The sequence below is a fragment of the Schistocerca cancellata genome, chromosome 5, assembly GCF_023864275.1.
Source record: "Schistocerca cancellata isolate TAMUIC-IGC-003103 chromosome 5, iqSchCanc2.1, whole genome shotgun sequence".
In the NCBI taxonomy this organism is placed as follows: Eukaryota; Metazoa; Arthropoda; class Insecta; order Orthoptera; family Acrididae; genus Schistocerca; species Schistocerca cancellata.
This window is the reverse complement of record NC_064630.1, coordinates 130,370,840-130,388,133: the sequence shown is the minus strand read 5'-3', so window position 1 is coordinate 130,388,133 and position 17,294 is coordinate 130,370,840.

The window sequence follows — 17,294 nt, the reverse complement described above, 5'->3', positions numbered from 1 at the left end:
ATCGGTAGCATACTGCTATGTGCTTGATATCGAGAAGTATCACGTAAATGGGATAATACTCTGGCAATCCTTGTGAAAATACATGTGTTCTGGTAATCCCAGAGACTGGAGATGGGTGTAGAAAGCACGTAAGCAAGCAAATTGGTCAGGGCCAGAAACAGTGACGCCTTTGCGACGAGGGGGACCGACCCAGCCTTTGTATAACAGTCTTCGCAGTATATGTACGAGTGTTTGGTGGTCTCTACTGTGTGGTAAGGGGACTGAAATATTTCTTTTACATGGAAAATTATGTGCGCTATAGATACTGAGATTCATTCCAGAACCATAGTCGTGAAGAGGAGACATATCCAGATGCTGCTCGGTGTCAGACTGTGACAGTAATCCTAACATGTAATTGTAGTTACACTGATAAATATTTGGCTGGTTCCCAATATTCTTGTGAGTCTGGAGATGGCTGTAGAAAGCACAGCAGCAAGCAAGCATATCGAGGCCAGAAATAGCATCTGTGGCTTTGTTCCAAGCTTGGGCATGTCCATCCATTGTACACCGGTCTCGTCTGCAGAAACCAATGGTTGATGGTGCTCCCACACTGGCGGCAGCAGCAGTTTGACGGGTAAACACAGTAAGAGACATGACGGCTGTCCCATTAGGATTGCTAGGAAGAATGCACCCTGTGCTATTCTGGAAAGCATTGCAACACATTTCTACAGCACATCCAGAAGGGGAACTTGACTGTTATATACATAGACATGTGATGTCAGCATAACATTGAGAACGTTCTACCTGCATCTGCAAGGGTGAGCCACTATGCAAACATCTCTCTTGGCTCTGAACCCACACTGCAGCTATGCTTCATCGTGCCAGCAATGGTGACTAGGTGAACACATGTTCCAACAGGTATTTCTCAGGTGTCATGTATGAAAGAGATGCTGCCGCCTCATCCTTGTGGCACCTGAACTGACACCTACGCATGGTTTGGCAGCTGATGGTTGCATCGTCACTTTGTGGGGACCGCCGGTGCATCCCAACTCCTGGGGGCGTGTGCGGAGTCGGTGGCATCAGCATCAGCTGTAGGGTGGCGGGATGTACTTTTTACTAGTGATCTTTTGTTTAAACTATATTCCATCGCTTTCACCGACCAAGAGGATGCTGAGAATTAAAAAAACTACCCCACACATGTGAACGATATCTATTTGATTAATTTGCATTAATTTTTTATATCAATGTGGTGTTAGCAGTACAATAGATAAGGGGAGGGGGTGTGGGCGACATGGAGCAGAACAGCAGGTTAAGTGCAGAACACTAGGTTAATTTGCATAAATTTTATGTTAAACACAGTACAATAGCTGAAGGGGGGGGGGGGTGGGTGACAAAGAAGATTGTGCCGGAAATAGCGTTCAAAATCATATGAAATTCGAAAAGTGTACCAGAAAATGGTGGGAGGAAGTAACTAATTACTTGATTTGGTATCAAAGGTGGTACAATAGGTTAAGGAAATGGGGGTGACATGGAAAACCACTTAACAGAACAATAGGTTAAGTGCCAACAAAGAGCCAAACATTTGGTTAAGGCACCCAGAGTACAGTGCTGAACATTGGGTTATGCAACATGTTTGCCCAATGTAATTACTTCTCACAAAACCTACATCTTCCCAAACAGCAGAGAATGATGAGCAAGAGAAATCCAACCACCACAAACTGAATTTTTTGTAAGTAAACAATATACCCTTGAATTCCCTGTTATGAGATCCTTCCTCTCCACCAAGGAGCCACCAGTTTTCATATACTCCAAACACTGCCTTGAGCCCCATAAATTGTTAAAATAAACAATATTCCAAACACTGCAATCGAATTCCCTCCATATGACCGATCACCTGGGTCTATTTACCGGCAAATTCTGGGAGGGGGGTTACTAGAGGAGTTGGGGTTAATTATTTGGTGACTTTAATTAAACAAATTGATAAGAGTGAGATGGGGCTATTTGAATAACTCAGAGCTGAAAGTGTACCTGTAGCAGTGAGGGTGAGGGGGTGGCTTGGGGGTATCCCAAAAGATGGAGGAGGGGGAAGGTGGGTGAAGAATAGGTTAAGGACCTGTCAATCAAAGGGGAACAGTATGTTAATGACCTATCAATCAAAGGATACAATAGGTTTGCTATGAGTGCATACCTCCCCTAGATGTAGGCAACCCACACTAACAATATGCACTGGTGTCCTTGATGCCCTGCTACTATGGTGTACCCTTTGCCAAGCACCGTACAATGACTTGTAAAAACATATGTAGATGTACATTAGTGCAGTGTGAAATCTGCTGCGGAATTCTGATGCTGAGGAACTGTGATAAAGTTATATGGCTCTCTCTCGGTGACAGTAAGGTACTTGGACAATTAACGAAAAATTTTGTTTCTGGTTTTCCCCATTCCTCAAGCATCGCCGGATGTGTGGGTCACAATAAAACCATTCGTAACAGAATACTGTACATCTGGTTCAGATTGACGTTCAGCGATAATGATTTCACTTCTCCATGGTTTCCCTCAGTACTTCAGACTGCTTCAAGTATGGTCCCTCTGACAAGCCAACGATCCAAAGCTTCCGCTGTCATTGACCAAACTGACATACTGCACTGATGACCATGATGCCGCGATACGCGTGAACCTGCGAGATAAGTGTTACCTTTTCTGTAATCACAAAGAAAATTTAAGCGAGGAATAAACTGAAACAAGGAATAAAGATGGTGTTGAAACTTCCAGTAGATTAAGACCGTGTACCAGACCAGGTCTTTCTGGAACAGATGCTCTATGGGATAAACTACCTTTTCTTCTTCTTCTTTTTTTTTGTACCATCTTCCTTCCTTACAGTTCTTCATTAAGCTTCCCAAATACGTTTTCTTCTGTTTTGGATTCGTCTTCCATGTAAACTAAATTTCTTTTTCTGCTTTAAGTCTCATGTCTGAGGTTGCTCTTCCGTTACAGTCTTGTAAAGTTATCGCCGATTTGCATTCCTGACGAAAATTACAAGTAAAAATTAAAGATCATCCTTATAAAATAAGCTGAAGACAATACTTCCTTTTCTCCTGACACCATAGCATAGAATACGCCATAATATAACATCTTATAATGAATGATTCCAGGTATGGTTCACAAATGGCTCAAATGGCTCTGAGCACTATGGGACTTAACATCTATGGTCATCAGTCCCCTAGAACTTAGAACTACTTAAACCTAACTAACCTAAGGACATCACACAACACCCAGTCATCACGAGGCAGAGAAAATCCCTGACCCCGCCGGGAATCATTCTCAAGTAAATCTGCGGATGTTATATTTGGTGAGTCTACTTACAGATCAATTAGCATACACACTTTCATTTAGTTGGAATAGACGTCTATATTGCATCAGAGAGTAAACCGCCAAATGTTTGCTTGTTGCTATTTTTATAGAATATTTTCATGAAATGTTTTTTACAAGCTAGACTGACAATTTATTCTCGGTGATGCTTCATGTTTACAGCGTAAACTTTGCTAGTCAGTAATAGTAATTGTGTTCCATTCATATAATAATTTTCTTATTACAGGGGAGTCCCGCTATTCCGAATTCCGCTATTCCGAAAGTCCGCATATTCCGAAAATACGCATATTCCGAACAGAACTCAGAAAAAATACCGATTTTTTAAACTTAAAAATAGGAGACAATGAAAAGACGTTCGTAAAAAATGTATATTTCTTATTACACAAAGAAGTTAAATAGCGACATGCGTAGAGCCTAAGCTTGGTGAAAACGCCCGAAACCATATTGGAATGAAAGGTGGTTACCTACAGTACAGTATATGTCGACTCCATTTATACAGTTCTTTAGAATATTTTTAATGAGTGCTAAACACAAAAAAATAACCAGTTTACACGCACTTAAGCAGTAAAGTCAGTCATTTTTTTCTGACGAAGAGCACTGAATCGACTTGAGGATGCAATGTTTCGCCATCGCCGAATGAACATAACTTCATTTGGTCTTCATGGAGCGTGCTGTTTGTTGAAGCGCAAGGCGAAGTCAAGGGCATTTGCCGCGTCTGTGTGTGATGTATGAGTTCAGTTTGGACTTTCCTCCGAGCCGGTCTGAGCACAATTGCTACGATGTCTTAGTGGCCATTGTGATCAACAACAGCTTTCTTCCGTGTCTTTACAGCCAGAGAGTTTCTTGACTAGTGGAAGGAGGTCACAGTCTTTCACTGGTGTAAAAGCTGTTTCAGTAAATTCCAGTGTAGGCCAGAGATTTTCCCAAAGCTTTTGTAATGCGCCTTCAGTGGTGTTATCCCATGCTTCATCCGACCACTAAATCACATCTTTTATTGTAGTTTTCTCAACTTTTTGTTGGATTGTAATTTCATTTTCATCTTCTTCTAGCAAGGTGTGAAACAGAATTTTCTGTATTTTTCTTTAATGACCTGCAACACACCGTGGTTCTTAGTCTGAAGAATTGAAGTTAACTCAGTAGCAGAAAAACTGTTCTGATGTCTCCACAAACAAGTTTTGTTTCTTCTTGGTGGGACGGATCATTGTCTATACACAACAGAGCACAATTAGGCACTCCATTTTCTCTACTGAACGCAGTTACTTTAGGGACAAATTAGTGCTTGAACCATTTCTTGAACAAGTCGCGCTCCATCCAAGCAGCGGAAGTTTGTTTGTTGCCGAGACGTTGCTGCAAGCTAAGAAAATTAGACGTCGTTCGTCCATTTTAAACACTGGAGCAGATTTCACTTCTTGCGAAGCAAGCCATTTTGTAGGCAAAGCCTTAAAGTTCAGTCCAATTTCATCCGCGTTGTCAACCTGCTGCGGTGAGCAGTTTTGAGAAGAAACAAAGTCTTTAAAATCTTTTAGGTAATCGGCAGCTGCTTTTTGTCAGCTGACAACTTCTCCCCAGCAGTCGTGAGCTGTCTAATTCCGTGTCTTTTCTTCCAACGATCCAAAAATGGTAGGTCATCGTTCACAAGCTTGTTCAGTTTAAGCGCCTTTTCTTCTACCAAAGGACCAGCAATACCGATTCCTATCCTATTTTTCTTGAAAATAAGGCCTCGTCAGGATTTTCATATGGAGACACAGTCGATTTTCGACGTTTTTCAAGGGTCGTTTCATTTGAAACAGAACTGTTCAATTTTAACGCGATTTTCTCTTTAGTCAATAATCGTCTCTGTTTCGCCACTATATTCGAGTGATAATTTAATAGCACTTTCTCCGTTGTCCAGTCTTTTTAACACTTAAAGTTTTTATTTTAAAGTACATAGAGAACGACTTCGTTTGCTTGACATGTTTAATCTTTGACAGTTGACGTCAAGGACTACAAATATAGATTAAGAAGGCACAGTGACTCGGTAAAGAAACTCAACACTCAGGGAAGAAAGCTTAACAATAAATTTGCAATAATGTCTTTGGAATGGTCATCTGTCACTAGCAGATGTCTCTGCACTTAATTTACGACTTAATGAGTCAATACGTTGATACACTCCTGGAAATTGAAATAAGAACACCGTGAATTCATTGTCCCAGGAAGGGGAAACTTTATTGACACATTCCTGGGGTCAGATACATCACATGATCACACTGACAGAACCACAGGCACATAGACACAGGCAACAGAGCATGCACAATGTCGGCACTAGTACAGTGTATATCCACCTTTCGCAGCAATGCAGGCCGCTATTTTCCCATGGAGACGATCGTAGAGATGCTGGATGTAGTCCTGTGGAACGGCTTGCCATGCCATTTCCACCTGGCGCCTCAGTTGGACCAGCGTTCGTGCTGGACGTGCAGACCGCGTGAGACGACGCTTCATCCAGTCCCAAACATGCTCAATGGGGGACAGATCCAGAGATCTTGCTGGCCAGGGTAGTTGACTTACACCTTCTAGAGCACGTTGGGTGGCACGGGATACATGCGGACGTGCATTGTCCCGTTGGAACAGCAAGTTCCCTTGCCGGTCTAGGAATGGTAGAACGATGGGTTCGATGACGGTTTGGATGTACCGTGCACTATTCAGTGTCCCCTCGACGATCACCAGTGGTGTACGGCCAGTGTAGGAGATCGCTCCCCACACCATGATGCCGGGTGTTGGCCCTGTGTGCCTCGGGCGTATGCAGTCCTGATTGTGGCGCTCACCTGCACGGCGCCAAACACGCATACGACCATCATTGGCACCAAGGCAGAAGCGACTCTCATCGCTGAAGACGACACGTCTCCATTCGTCCCTCCATTCACGCCTGTCGCGACACCACTGGAGGCGGGCTGCACGATGTTGGGGCGTGAGCGGAAGATGGCCTAACGGTGTGCGGGACCGTAGCCCAGCTTCATGGAGACGGTTGCGAATGGTCCTCGCCGATACCCCAGGAGCAACAGTGTCCCTAATTTGCTGGGAAGTGGCGATGCGGTCCCCTACGGCACTGCGTAGGATCCTACGGTCTTGGCGTGCATCCGTGCGTCGCTGCGGTCCGGTCCCAGGTCGACGGGCACGTGCACCTTCCGCCGACCACTGGCGACAACATCGATGTACTGTGGAGACCTCACGCCCCACGTGTTGAGCAATTCGGCGGTACGTCCACCCGGCCTCCCGCATGCCCACTATACGCCCTCGCTCAAAGTCCGTCAACTGCACATACGGTTCACGTCCACGCTGTCGCGGCATGCTACCAGTGTTAAAGACTGCGATGGAGCTCCGTATGCCACGGCAAACTGGCTGACACTGACGGCGGCGGTGCACAAATGTTGCGCAGCTAACGCCATTCGACGGCCAACACCGCGGTTCCTGGTGTGTCCGCTGTGCCGTGCGTGTGATCATTGCTTGTACAGCCCTCTCGCAGTGTCCGGAGCAAGTATGGTGGGTCTGACACACCGGTGTCAATGTGTTCTTTTTTCCATTTCCAGGAGTGTATTATTCATTAAATCCGCCTATTCCTACTTCCCGCTAAACCGAATAGTGTTCGGTCCCAACAAGTTCGGAATAGCGGCGCTCTGCTGTATTTGTATCTATAGTTATCTTTCCTTTTTTTTATCTACGGTTATCTTTCGTTTTTGTTTGTGTTTTTATCCGTTCTCGTCTGCCAAAATGACAATAAAATTAACCAAATAATTTTTACGTTTAAGCTTGATTTTTTCACGTATAATTTTAACAAACGTAAGTAAACTTATCGAATGTAACATCTTCAGATTTACTTGAGAATAGCGCTATAGCCGAAACAAGGTTGTAGCAAAGAAGAAACATTAGTAATTAAACCATCTGCAGTTTTCCTGTGATTATTCACTATAAAATAATCTGAAGCCTTCTTAGGATTTAAACTAGCAGGTATAAAAGTAAGTGAACCGCTTCTTCTTTGTAGCTATCGACACAAGACTCGCGGCCCACCCTCACAATTTTATTTACATCAGTACCTGTCTCCTACCTTCCAAACTTTACAGACGTTCTACTGCGCTCCTGGAAGAAAAGTGTGCAGCAGAAAGTGTGCAGCAGACTTCTGCAAAGTTTGGAAGGTAGGAAGAAAACGGGTGTGCAGGAAAACTGAGGGCGTATCGTGAGTCGTGTCTATATAGCTCAGTCGATAGAGATTTTGCCGGCGAAAGGCGAAGATTCTGAGGTAGAGATGGGGGTATGGTATGTACACTCCTGGAAAAGGGAAAAAGAACACATTGACACCGGTGTGTCAGACCCACCATACTTGCTCCGGACACTGCGAGAGGGCTGTACAAGCAATGATCACACGCACGGCACAGCGGACACACCAGAAACCGCGGTGTTGGCCGTCGAATGGCGCTAGCTGCGCAGCATTTGTGCACCGCCGCCGTCAGTGTCAGCCAGTTTGCCGTGGCATACGGAGCTCCATCGCAGTCTTTAACACTGGTAGCATGCCGCGACAGCGTGGACGTGAACCGTATGTGCAGTTGACGGACTTGGAGCGAGGGCGTATAGTGGGCATGCGGGAGGCCGGGTGGACGTACCGCCGAATTGCTCAACACGTGGGGCGTGAGGTCTCCACAGTACATCGATGTTGTCGCCAGTGGTCGGCGGAAGGTGCACGTGCCCGTCGACCTGGGACCGGACCGCAGCGACGCACGGATACACGCCAAGACCGTAGGATCCTACGCAGTGCCGTAGGGGACCGCACCGCCACTTCCCAGCAAATTAGGGACACTGTTGCTCCTGGGGTATCGGCGAGGACCATTCGCAACCGTCTCCATGAAGCTGGGCTACGGTCCCGCACACCGTTAGGCCGTCTTCCGCTCACGCCCCAACATCGTGCAGCCCGCCTCCAGTGGTGTCGCGACAGGCGTGAATGGAGGGACGAATGGAGACGTGTCGTCTTCAGCGATGAGAGTCGCTTCTGCCTTGGTGCCAATGATGGTCGTATGCGTGTTTGGCGCCGTGCAGATGAGCGCCACAATCATGACTGCATACGACCGAGGCACACAGGGCCAACACCCGGCATCATGGTGTGGGGAGCGATCTCCTACACTGGCCGTACACCACTGGTGATCGTCGAGGGGACACTGAATAGTGCACGGTACATCCAAACCGTCATCGAACCCATCGTTCTACCATTCCTAGACCGGCAAGGGAACTTGCTGTTCCAACGGGACAATGCACGTCCGCGTGTATCCCGTGCCACCCAACGTGCTCTAGAAGGTGTAAGTCAACTACCCTGGCCAGCAAGATCTCTGGATCTGTCCCCCATTGAGCATGTTTGGGACTGGATGAAGCGTCGTCTCACGCGGTCTGCACGTCCAGCACGAACGCTGGTCCAACTGAGGCGCCAGGTGGAAATGGCATGGCAAGCCGTTCCACAGGACTACATCCAGCATCTCTACGATCGTCTCCATGGGAGAATAGCAGCCTGCATTGCTGCGAAAGGTGGATATACACTGTACTAGTGCCAACATTGTGCATGCTCTGTTGCCTGTGTCTATGTGCCTGTGGTTCTGTCAGTGTGATCAGGTGATGTATCTGACCCCAGGAATGTGTCAATAAAGTTTCCCCTTCCTGGGACAATGAATTCACGGTGTTCTTATTACAATTTCCAGGAGTGTAGTTTTAATCTGTCAGGAAGCTTCAGATTGGTGCACATTCCGCTACATCGTGAAAATTCAAACGAGTGTTTCGGCACACGAAATTCAGACTGGGAGCATTAAGGATCAGTGTGATACATGAAAGCATTGCTAACCAGCGTTTTTACTGTGCCTAGCATCCAGTTGAAAATCACGGACAGCCACGGCCGCTGGATGTACAGTAGTTGCGTTGCGTTGCGTTGCGCTGCGCTCTGAATACCATCGGACGGGCCAGTAGCGGTCCAATCAGCGGCGAACCGCACGCACAGGGCCCTCCTCCCCCCCCCCCCCCCCCCGAACACACACACACGCAGTGGCAAGTGGCTGTCGCAGCCAATAGCGCACGCTCCGTCCCCCTGTCTCTCTCACAAGGCTGAAGCGCACTGATTGCCAGGATCGGCACGATACAGCAGCAGACGCAGCGCCGACGACAGCTGTCCATATGCTTCTGGCAATGTGTGATGTCCTCTACCACGCTTGAATATCTGTTTCTCACTACCTTTACACACGATACATTTGTACACGCAGAGGGCTACTCTGATCAAACACCTGCTTCGAGGTAAATTCCGAGACGGTTTGCACAAAAAAACAGTTACAGCATAGAAATTCGTGGCTGGTCGCATCAATCAGGGGACTGATGATGAAATAAAATCATTGTATTCGTCACTGTACAGTGTAAAACCTTCATTCACAATAATTTAAATGCATGGGTATGCGTAAGTATCTCCTCGGTTTCAGAAGACAACTGCGTGAAAGCTACAAGATATGCAGAAAAATAACACACATCAGTGAACAGAACGTCTCTCAAAGTTTAGATTCGTAGTACGCACCACGTACATATTGATTTTTGACGTTTTTTCCCACGCTGAGTTCGGTAATGTGATTTAAAAACTTGTAGAGCTGCTCTATAAAACGCGTCTGCAGGTGCCTTCTGTACGTTTTTCTTGAATAGTTCGGAAACTACAGCCTCTGTCGAAAACGTATCCCAGTACAAAATTTAACTACCGTACGTTACATTTCCTACAAGAAGGCCCTGTTCACTTTATCTGCAGCACTAATAGTTTCCACGTAACGAGCCAGAGATATGAAAATCTGGAGCGAAGTTGTCATTGTAACTCATTCCAAAGGTGTTCTACTGGATTCAGGTCGGGACTCTGCGTAAGACAGTCCACGATTTATTTCCGTACAAGTTACCCTCTAGGCCAATACCTTGACAAAATTCCTAACACTTAAAATTTTCCAGAATGAGATTTTCACTCTACAGCGGAGTGTGCTCTGTTATGAAACTTTCCTGGCAGGTTAAAACTGTGTACCGGACCGAGACTCGAAGTCTCGCGAGTTCGAGTCTCGGTCCGGCACACAGTTTTAAAATTTTATTGATTTCAAGCAAATTTCTCTTTTTCGATGACGCATTTCTTGTTTTTGACAGACTGCATTTTATCTCCTCACCTACTATCGTCACTTATTTTGCTGACACTTTACAGATTGAGTGACATGAGGGAGAACAGTTTCTCTACTGCACGCAGTACACAATGCTTTAAAATTTGTTCATCCTTACGGATTTAACGTTTTCTTAAGAGCTGTAAAGGGATCTAATCTCAACCACGAAAAAACCCATGCCGTAACACCAGTTCCTCCGTATATCACTGTTGGAACTACACACGATGGCAGGAAACGTTTTGCAGGCTTTCGCCAAATCCAAATGCTTCTATCGGGTTGGAGCAGGGTATAGCGTGATACATCGGTGCAAATCATTCCTTTCCAGTCATCCACTGTCCAGTGGCATTGCTCTTTACAAATGGTTGGTTCAAATGGCTCTGAGCACTATGCGACTTAACTTCTGAGGTCATCAGAACTTAGAACTAATTAAACCTAACTAACCTAAGGACATCACACACATCCATGCCCGAGGCAGGATTCGAACCTGTGACCGTAGCGGTCGCTCGTTCCAGACTGTAGTGCCTAGAGCCGCACGGCCACTCGGGCCGGCTTGCTCTTTACACCACTTCGGGCGTCACTTAGCACTGGCTACAGAAATCTGTGGCATGTGAGTATTTGCCATTCTTGTGCATTTAGTTCCTTCTGTTTGTTTCTAAAAAAGACAAGGCGTTTCTAAAATATTCTACTCGCTCTACTTGATTACTGTTTAACGTAAATGTCGTGTGACTAGGACCTCCCGTCGGGTAGACCGTTCGCCGGGTGCAAGTCTTTCGAGTTGACGCCACTTCGGCGACTTGCACATCTGGTGTCACTTGATGATGGGTAACAGATTAATTTGCATTTCAATGTACCAGTAATCAAGTAGAGAGATTAGAATATTTCAGAAACACCTCGTCTATTTAGAAACAGTTAGAAGGAACGAAATGCATAACAATGGATCCACTCATGAATTAATCTGTTATTGCTCCAGAGGAAGAAGCTAAAAGCATTGTTTATAATCAAGTTTAGATTCAAAGTAACATTATTGTGTATTTGAAACCGATTTTACTTAATTAATATCATGTATACGATGTTATTCTTGGAGTTTTAACTGGAAGACTGATTTCATGCAACTCTTCATGGTAATCCTGTACAATCTCTTCAACTCTGTTTCACTGTTGTGAATCTAGATCCATTTGAATTCGCTCACTTTGCTCTTGGTGTGGCTCTGCAATTTTTACCCCTGACACTTCCCTCCATCAACAAATTGACTATTCCTTCATGCCTCACGATGTGTCCTATTAACCAATCACTTCTTTTGCTCAACTTATGCCACAAATTTCTTTCCTTCTCGTTTCGGTTTAGTAACTCCTCATCGGTACTCTGATATACCCACCTAAACTTAAGCATTCTTCTGTATCATCACATTTCATTAACTTCTATTCTCTACTTGTCTCAACTGTTTACCGTCCACGATTTACTTCCGTATAAGTTACCCTCTTTTGCCAGCCTGCATTTTATATCCGCTCCGACCATCGTTGCTTATTTTGCTGACCGAATAACAAAACGCATCCACTTTTAGTGCCCCATTTTCTAACCCACAGGTATTTTCCTCACCATCATCTGGTGTAATTCGACTACATTCCGTCATCCCTGCTTTTACTTTTGTTGACATTTATCTCATAACCTCTTTTCAAGATATAATCCATTTCGTTCAGCTATTCTGACACGTACTTTGCCGTCTCTGGCGATATTACTGTATCCTCTGAAAACCTCAAAATTTTAATGTCTTCTCCTAGACTGTTAATTTCTTTTCCAAATTTCGTTTTGGTTTTGTTTGCCATTTACAGATTGAATAACTTGATGGATACGCTACAACCGTGTCTCATTCCATTGTAATTTACTGTTTCCATTTCATGCCTTTTTTGACTTACAACTGCAGTCCGGTTTCTGCGAAAGGTTATAGATAACCTTTTTTTAATATTTTTCTTTTTCTTTGTGATCAAAAATTTGAAAAACCTCTCTCACACTGGCCTGATTTAGCTTCACTGATCAGGATAGTAAAAACATGCGTATGTTAAGGGAATTTTCATTCACAAAGCAGGCTTATCACATTCACACAGTTCAATACTGTTCTATCCTGATTAAATTGAGCTTAACTTAAATTCCATAAGGCAGTGAAGCCATTTCGAAGTCTCGGTGCGACGAAAATTGTCAGTCGATCTCCTGAAAACATTTGTAATAATTATTAACTTTCGGTGATCACATGGGGAAGACCGGAGATCTGCTGGTAAGACCGTGTTAGCCTATTTATTTGAAGTAACTGGACATCTTGAGCATACAAAACGGCAGGTTCGTCCAGTGTAAATCAAACGTTCCCCACTGATCCCGTGCAACACAGCGTAGTAAGCAGACACTGTCAATAATAATCAGTTAAATAATACGCGAACACACTTACTTTAGTTTAGTTCGTGTATTAAATTCCTTCTCATACAGAATCTCATCAAGATGGCGACTAGCTCAACAATACATACATATACATCCTTCTTTCACGACTCATCGGCAAGAAGTCCTCTATTCTTTTCATAAGAGAAAACATAGATAGCAGATCAGCTATTCCATGGAGTAAATGGACGCTCCAAGGAATAATTGGGCTTGAAACTACTTTGCATTGATAATCGGTAAGATAAGAAGAGATATTTTGAGATATGTATTGAGTTATATAATTTATAAAATTTCTAAAAATATCGCGGAGAGACCGCTGCAAGAGACATTACATTTTGCTCCCTTTATTTTTTCCTAGCCACCTTTAGAATTTCAGAGAGTGCTTTTATCCATAATTATCCGTAATTGATACGAGGCAGTGATGGTTGACCCGACATTTTAACATTAAAAGAGTGCTTTCCAGTTAACAGTGTCAACAACGTTCTCTCAACCTGCAGACACAGTCTTCTAAAATAAGTCAAAACGCTCGCAGTGTACGATATTTTTCTACGTTTCTCTAGAAACCGATCTGATCTTCCCCGAGGTTGTCTTCCACCTGTATACGATGCACTGTGTGTAAATACAGTTATTTTGATTTTACGCTTTACGTAAATTTGATACCATTTTCTGGAGAATAGAAGTTATGGGCGAATGAGTAACAGGAAATGCGGGTCTTGCTGTCCAGTACCCAGTGCGCGCAGCCCAGAGAGTAGCTGACGCCTGGCAACTCTGCAATCAGCTGCACAGGCCGCCTCCAGTGGGTGTCGGACCGAGCCACGAGATCCGCTTTAAACTTGCCGCGGGATTCCCCAACTACGAAACTCTGTCAGGTAGTAGAGAGCACCTCTATAAGTGCAAGTAGCGGCCGCTCGACTTCACGAGAAGTCCGGTACGTAGCAGGACCAGAACGCCCACCGCATCGATACCAGATTGCAGCATCACAGGATGACACCACGAGTACATAGTACGCCCCGGTAGCTGAGTGGTCAGCGTGACAGACTGTCAATCCTAAGGGCCCGGGTTCGATTCCCGGCTGGGTCGGAGATTTTCTCCGCTCAGGGACTGGGTGTTGTGTTGTCCTAATCATCTTCATTTCATCCCCATCGACGCGCAGGTCGCCGAAGTGGCGTCAAATCGAAAGACCTGCACCAGGCGAACGGTCTACCCGACGGGAGGCCCTAGCCACACGACATTTCCATTATACCACGAGTACATGAATTACGCATCAAGTCATTACAAAAATAATATATTATCCAGTGAAGCTATATAAGTTTTGAAACAGAAGCAACTGGAAACAAATATACATTACTAGCCATTAAAATTGCTACACCACCAAGATGACGTGATACAGACGCGAAATTTAACCGACAGGAAGAAGATGCTGTGATATGCAAATCATTAGCTTTTCAGAGCATTCACAAAAGGCTGGCGCCGGCGGCGACACCTATAACGTGCTGACATGAGGAAAGTTTCCAACCGATTTCTCATACACAAACAGCAGTTGACAGGCATTGCCTGGTGAAACGTTTTTGTGATGCCTCGTGTAAGGAGGAGAAATGCGTACCATCACGTTTCCGACGTTGATAAAGGTCGGACTGTCGTATCGCGACATTGCTGCTCGCGTTGGTCGAGATCCAATGACTGTTAGCAGAATATGGAATCGGTGGGTTCAGGAGGGTAATACGGAACGCCGTGCTGGATCCCAACGGCCTCGTATCACTAGCAGTCAAGATGACAGGCATCTTATCCGCATGGCTGTAACGGATCGTGCAGCCATATCTCGATCCCTAAGTCAACAGATGGGGGCGTTTACAAGACAACAACCATCTGCACGAACAGTTCGACGACGTTTGAAGCAGCATGGACTATCAGCTCGGAGACCATGGCTGCGGTTACCCTTGACGCTGCATCACAAACAGGAGCGCCTGCGATGGTATACTCAACGACGAACCTGCGTGCACAAATGGCAAAATGTCACATTTTCGGATGAACCCAAGTACTGTTTACAGCATCATGATGGTCGCATCCGTGTTTGGCAATATCGCGGTGAACGCACATTGGAAACGTGTATTCGTCATCGCCATACTGGCGTATCACCCGGCGTGATGATATAGGGTGCCATTGAGTACACGTCTCGGTCACCTCTTGTTCGCATTGACGGCACTTTGAACAGTGGACGTTACATTTCACATGTGTTACGACCCGTGGCTGTACCCTTCATTCGATCCCTGCGAAACCCTACGTTTCAGCAGGATAATGCACGACCGCATGTGCAGGTCCTGTACGGGCCTTTCTGGATGCAGAAAATGTTCGACTGCTGCCCTGGCTAGCACATTCTCCAGATCTCTCACCAATTGAAAACGTTTGGTCAATGGTGGCCGAGCAACTGGCTCGTCACAATTCGCCAGTCACTACTCTTGATGAACTGTGGTATTGTGTTGAAGCTTCATGGGCTCCTGTACCTTACACGCCATCCAATCTCTGTTTGACTCAATTCCCAGGTTATCAAGGCCCTTATTACGGCCAGAGGTGGTTGTTCTGGGTACTGATTTCTCAGGATCTATGCACCAAAATTGTGTGAAAATGTAATCACATGTCAGTTCTAGTATAATATATTCGTCCAATGAATACCCGTTTATCATCTGCATTTCTTCTTGGTGTAGCAATTTTAATGGCCAGTAGTGTAAATTGTTCTAAAAGCCCGAAGAATTAACAATGAGTTCCAAATAGGTTCAATATTTTATACGACGCTTAAACGTGTAGAACGCTGCACAAAACACAGCCTCATGTTTAACAACATCAAAAATGCAGTAGAAAATGGCGGAGACTGACCATGTCAGTCTGTAGTGAGCATTCCTTCATGTGATTTTAAAATCATTCATTACACTGAAGTACCAACCAAAAACACCATGTGTTGGGTACACTGTCCTCGAGGTACAACTCTCCCCTACGAAATCTTGCTTGAGAATTATTTCATCAGGCTATGGCTGCATTAGAACTAGAAACTCGTTGCGCAGTTAGGTGAAGCAAATTAAGCCTGAAAGCAACAGAGAAAGTGACTCAAATTCAGGATCTGTAACCTTCTTTTTTTCTTTTTTATTAATCATGAAATTTATATTAAAAAATAAACCATTCAATCCACTTTTACCGATCGCCATCTTAACAGGTAGAATTGTAATGCAAAGTAGTTTATACTTAACCACTTCTCCGTATTCTCTACATTATGTCACATGATTGTAGTCCTTACATATAGCAAAAAATCAGTACTCAGAAACAATGTTAGCATCAAGACAGTAACTGCCAACAATACTTCCTGGCTAAATAAAATCACGAAATGTGTTATTTTACATATCACATACCACCATTCCAACAACAAAATATCAAAATTAAATCTTGTAATGAATACTTCTGTACATGTCTCCGTTACCGAGAACTCTAACGCACGGTACTGAGGTGTCGCTCGGCACGGAGGTAGTCGGCTTCAATCCTGCGAGCGGAAGAAATTTTCACAGTCAGTATTTCATCGACAATGTGAGGAGATGTTTCGGTTCACGAGATGAGTCTAGAAACCGACCAGCAGCATTATTTCAATGAAGTGACACCCGTAAGCTGGCAATTACTATTTTACAGCAGTTAAGACAGGCAGTGGTCCAAGTGTTAAGGAAAGAACGTCATGGGAGTGCTGTACGTAAATTACTTTTCACAATATTGGCTCATGGAGATGCAATTGATCCTTAACATATTTAAGATATTGCTTATACTGAAGTGGAACGACAGTAGAGAATTAATCGCGAGTAAGGCAGATGCCAGACAGATTGATTGGAAGAATCCTCGGGAAACTTATTCAATCAACAAAGGAAGTAACTTGTAGAATCCTCGTTCATCCAATATTTGAATATTTGCTGTTCAGTGGGGGATCCGGTCCAGGTAAGATTGATAGAGGAAATAGAGAAGATCCAAAGAAGAGAAGCGCGTTTCGTTACAGCTTCACGTAGTATCCAGGAAGGGGTCACAGAGATGATCAACCAACTCCAGTAGCAGACGCAGCAAGAGAGGCATTCATCATCGCGGTGTGGTTTACTGCTACAGTTCCGAAAGCGTACGTGCCTAGAAGAGCCAACAAATATGTTGCTTGCTCCTACGTATATCTCATGAAAAGATTATGAAGATAAAATTAGAGACAGTTGAGCCCACCCGGAGGCTTACTGACAAAAGTTCTTCCCGCGAACCATTCACCTTTTGAATAGGAAATAGGGGAAGTGACAGTGGCACACAGAATACTCTCCGCCACACACTGCGAGATGGCTTGTG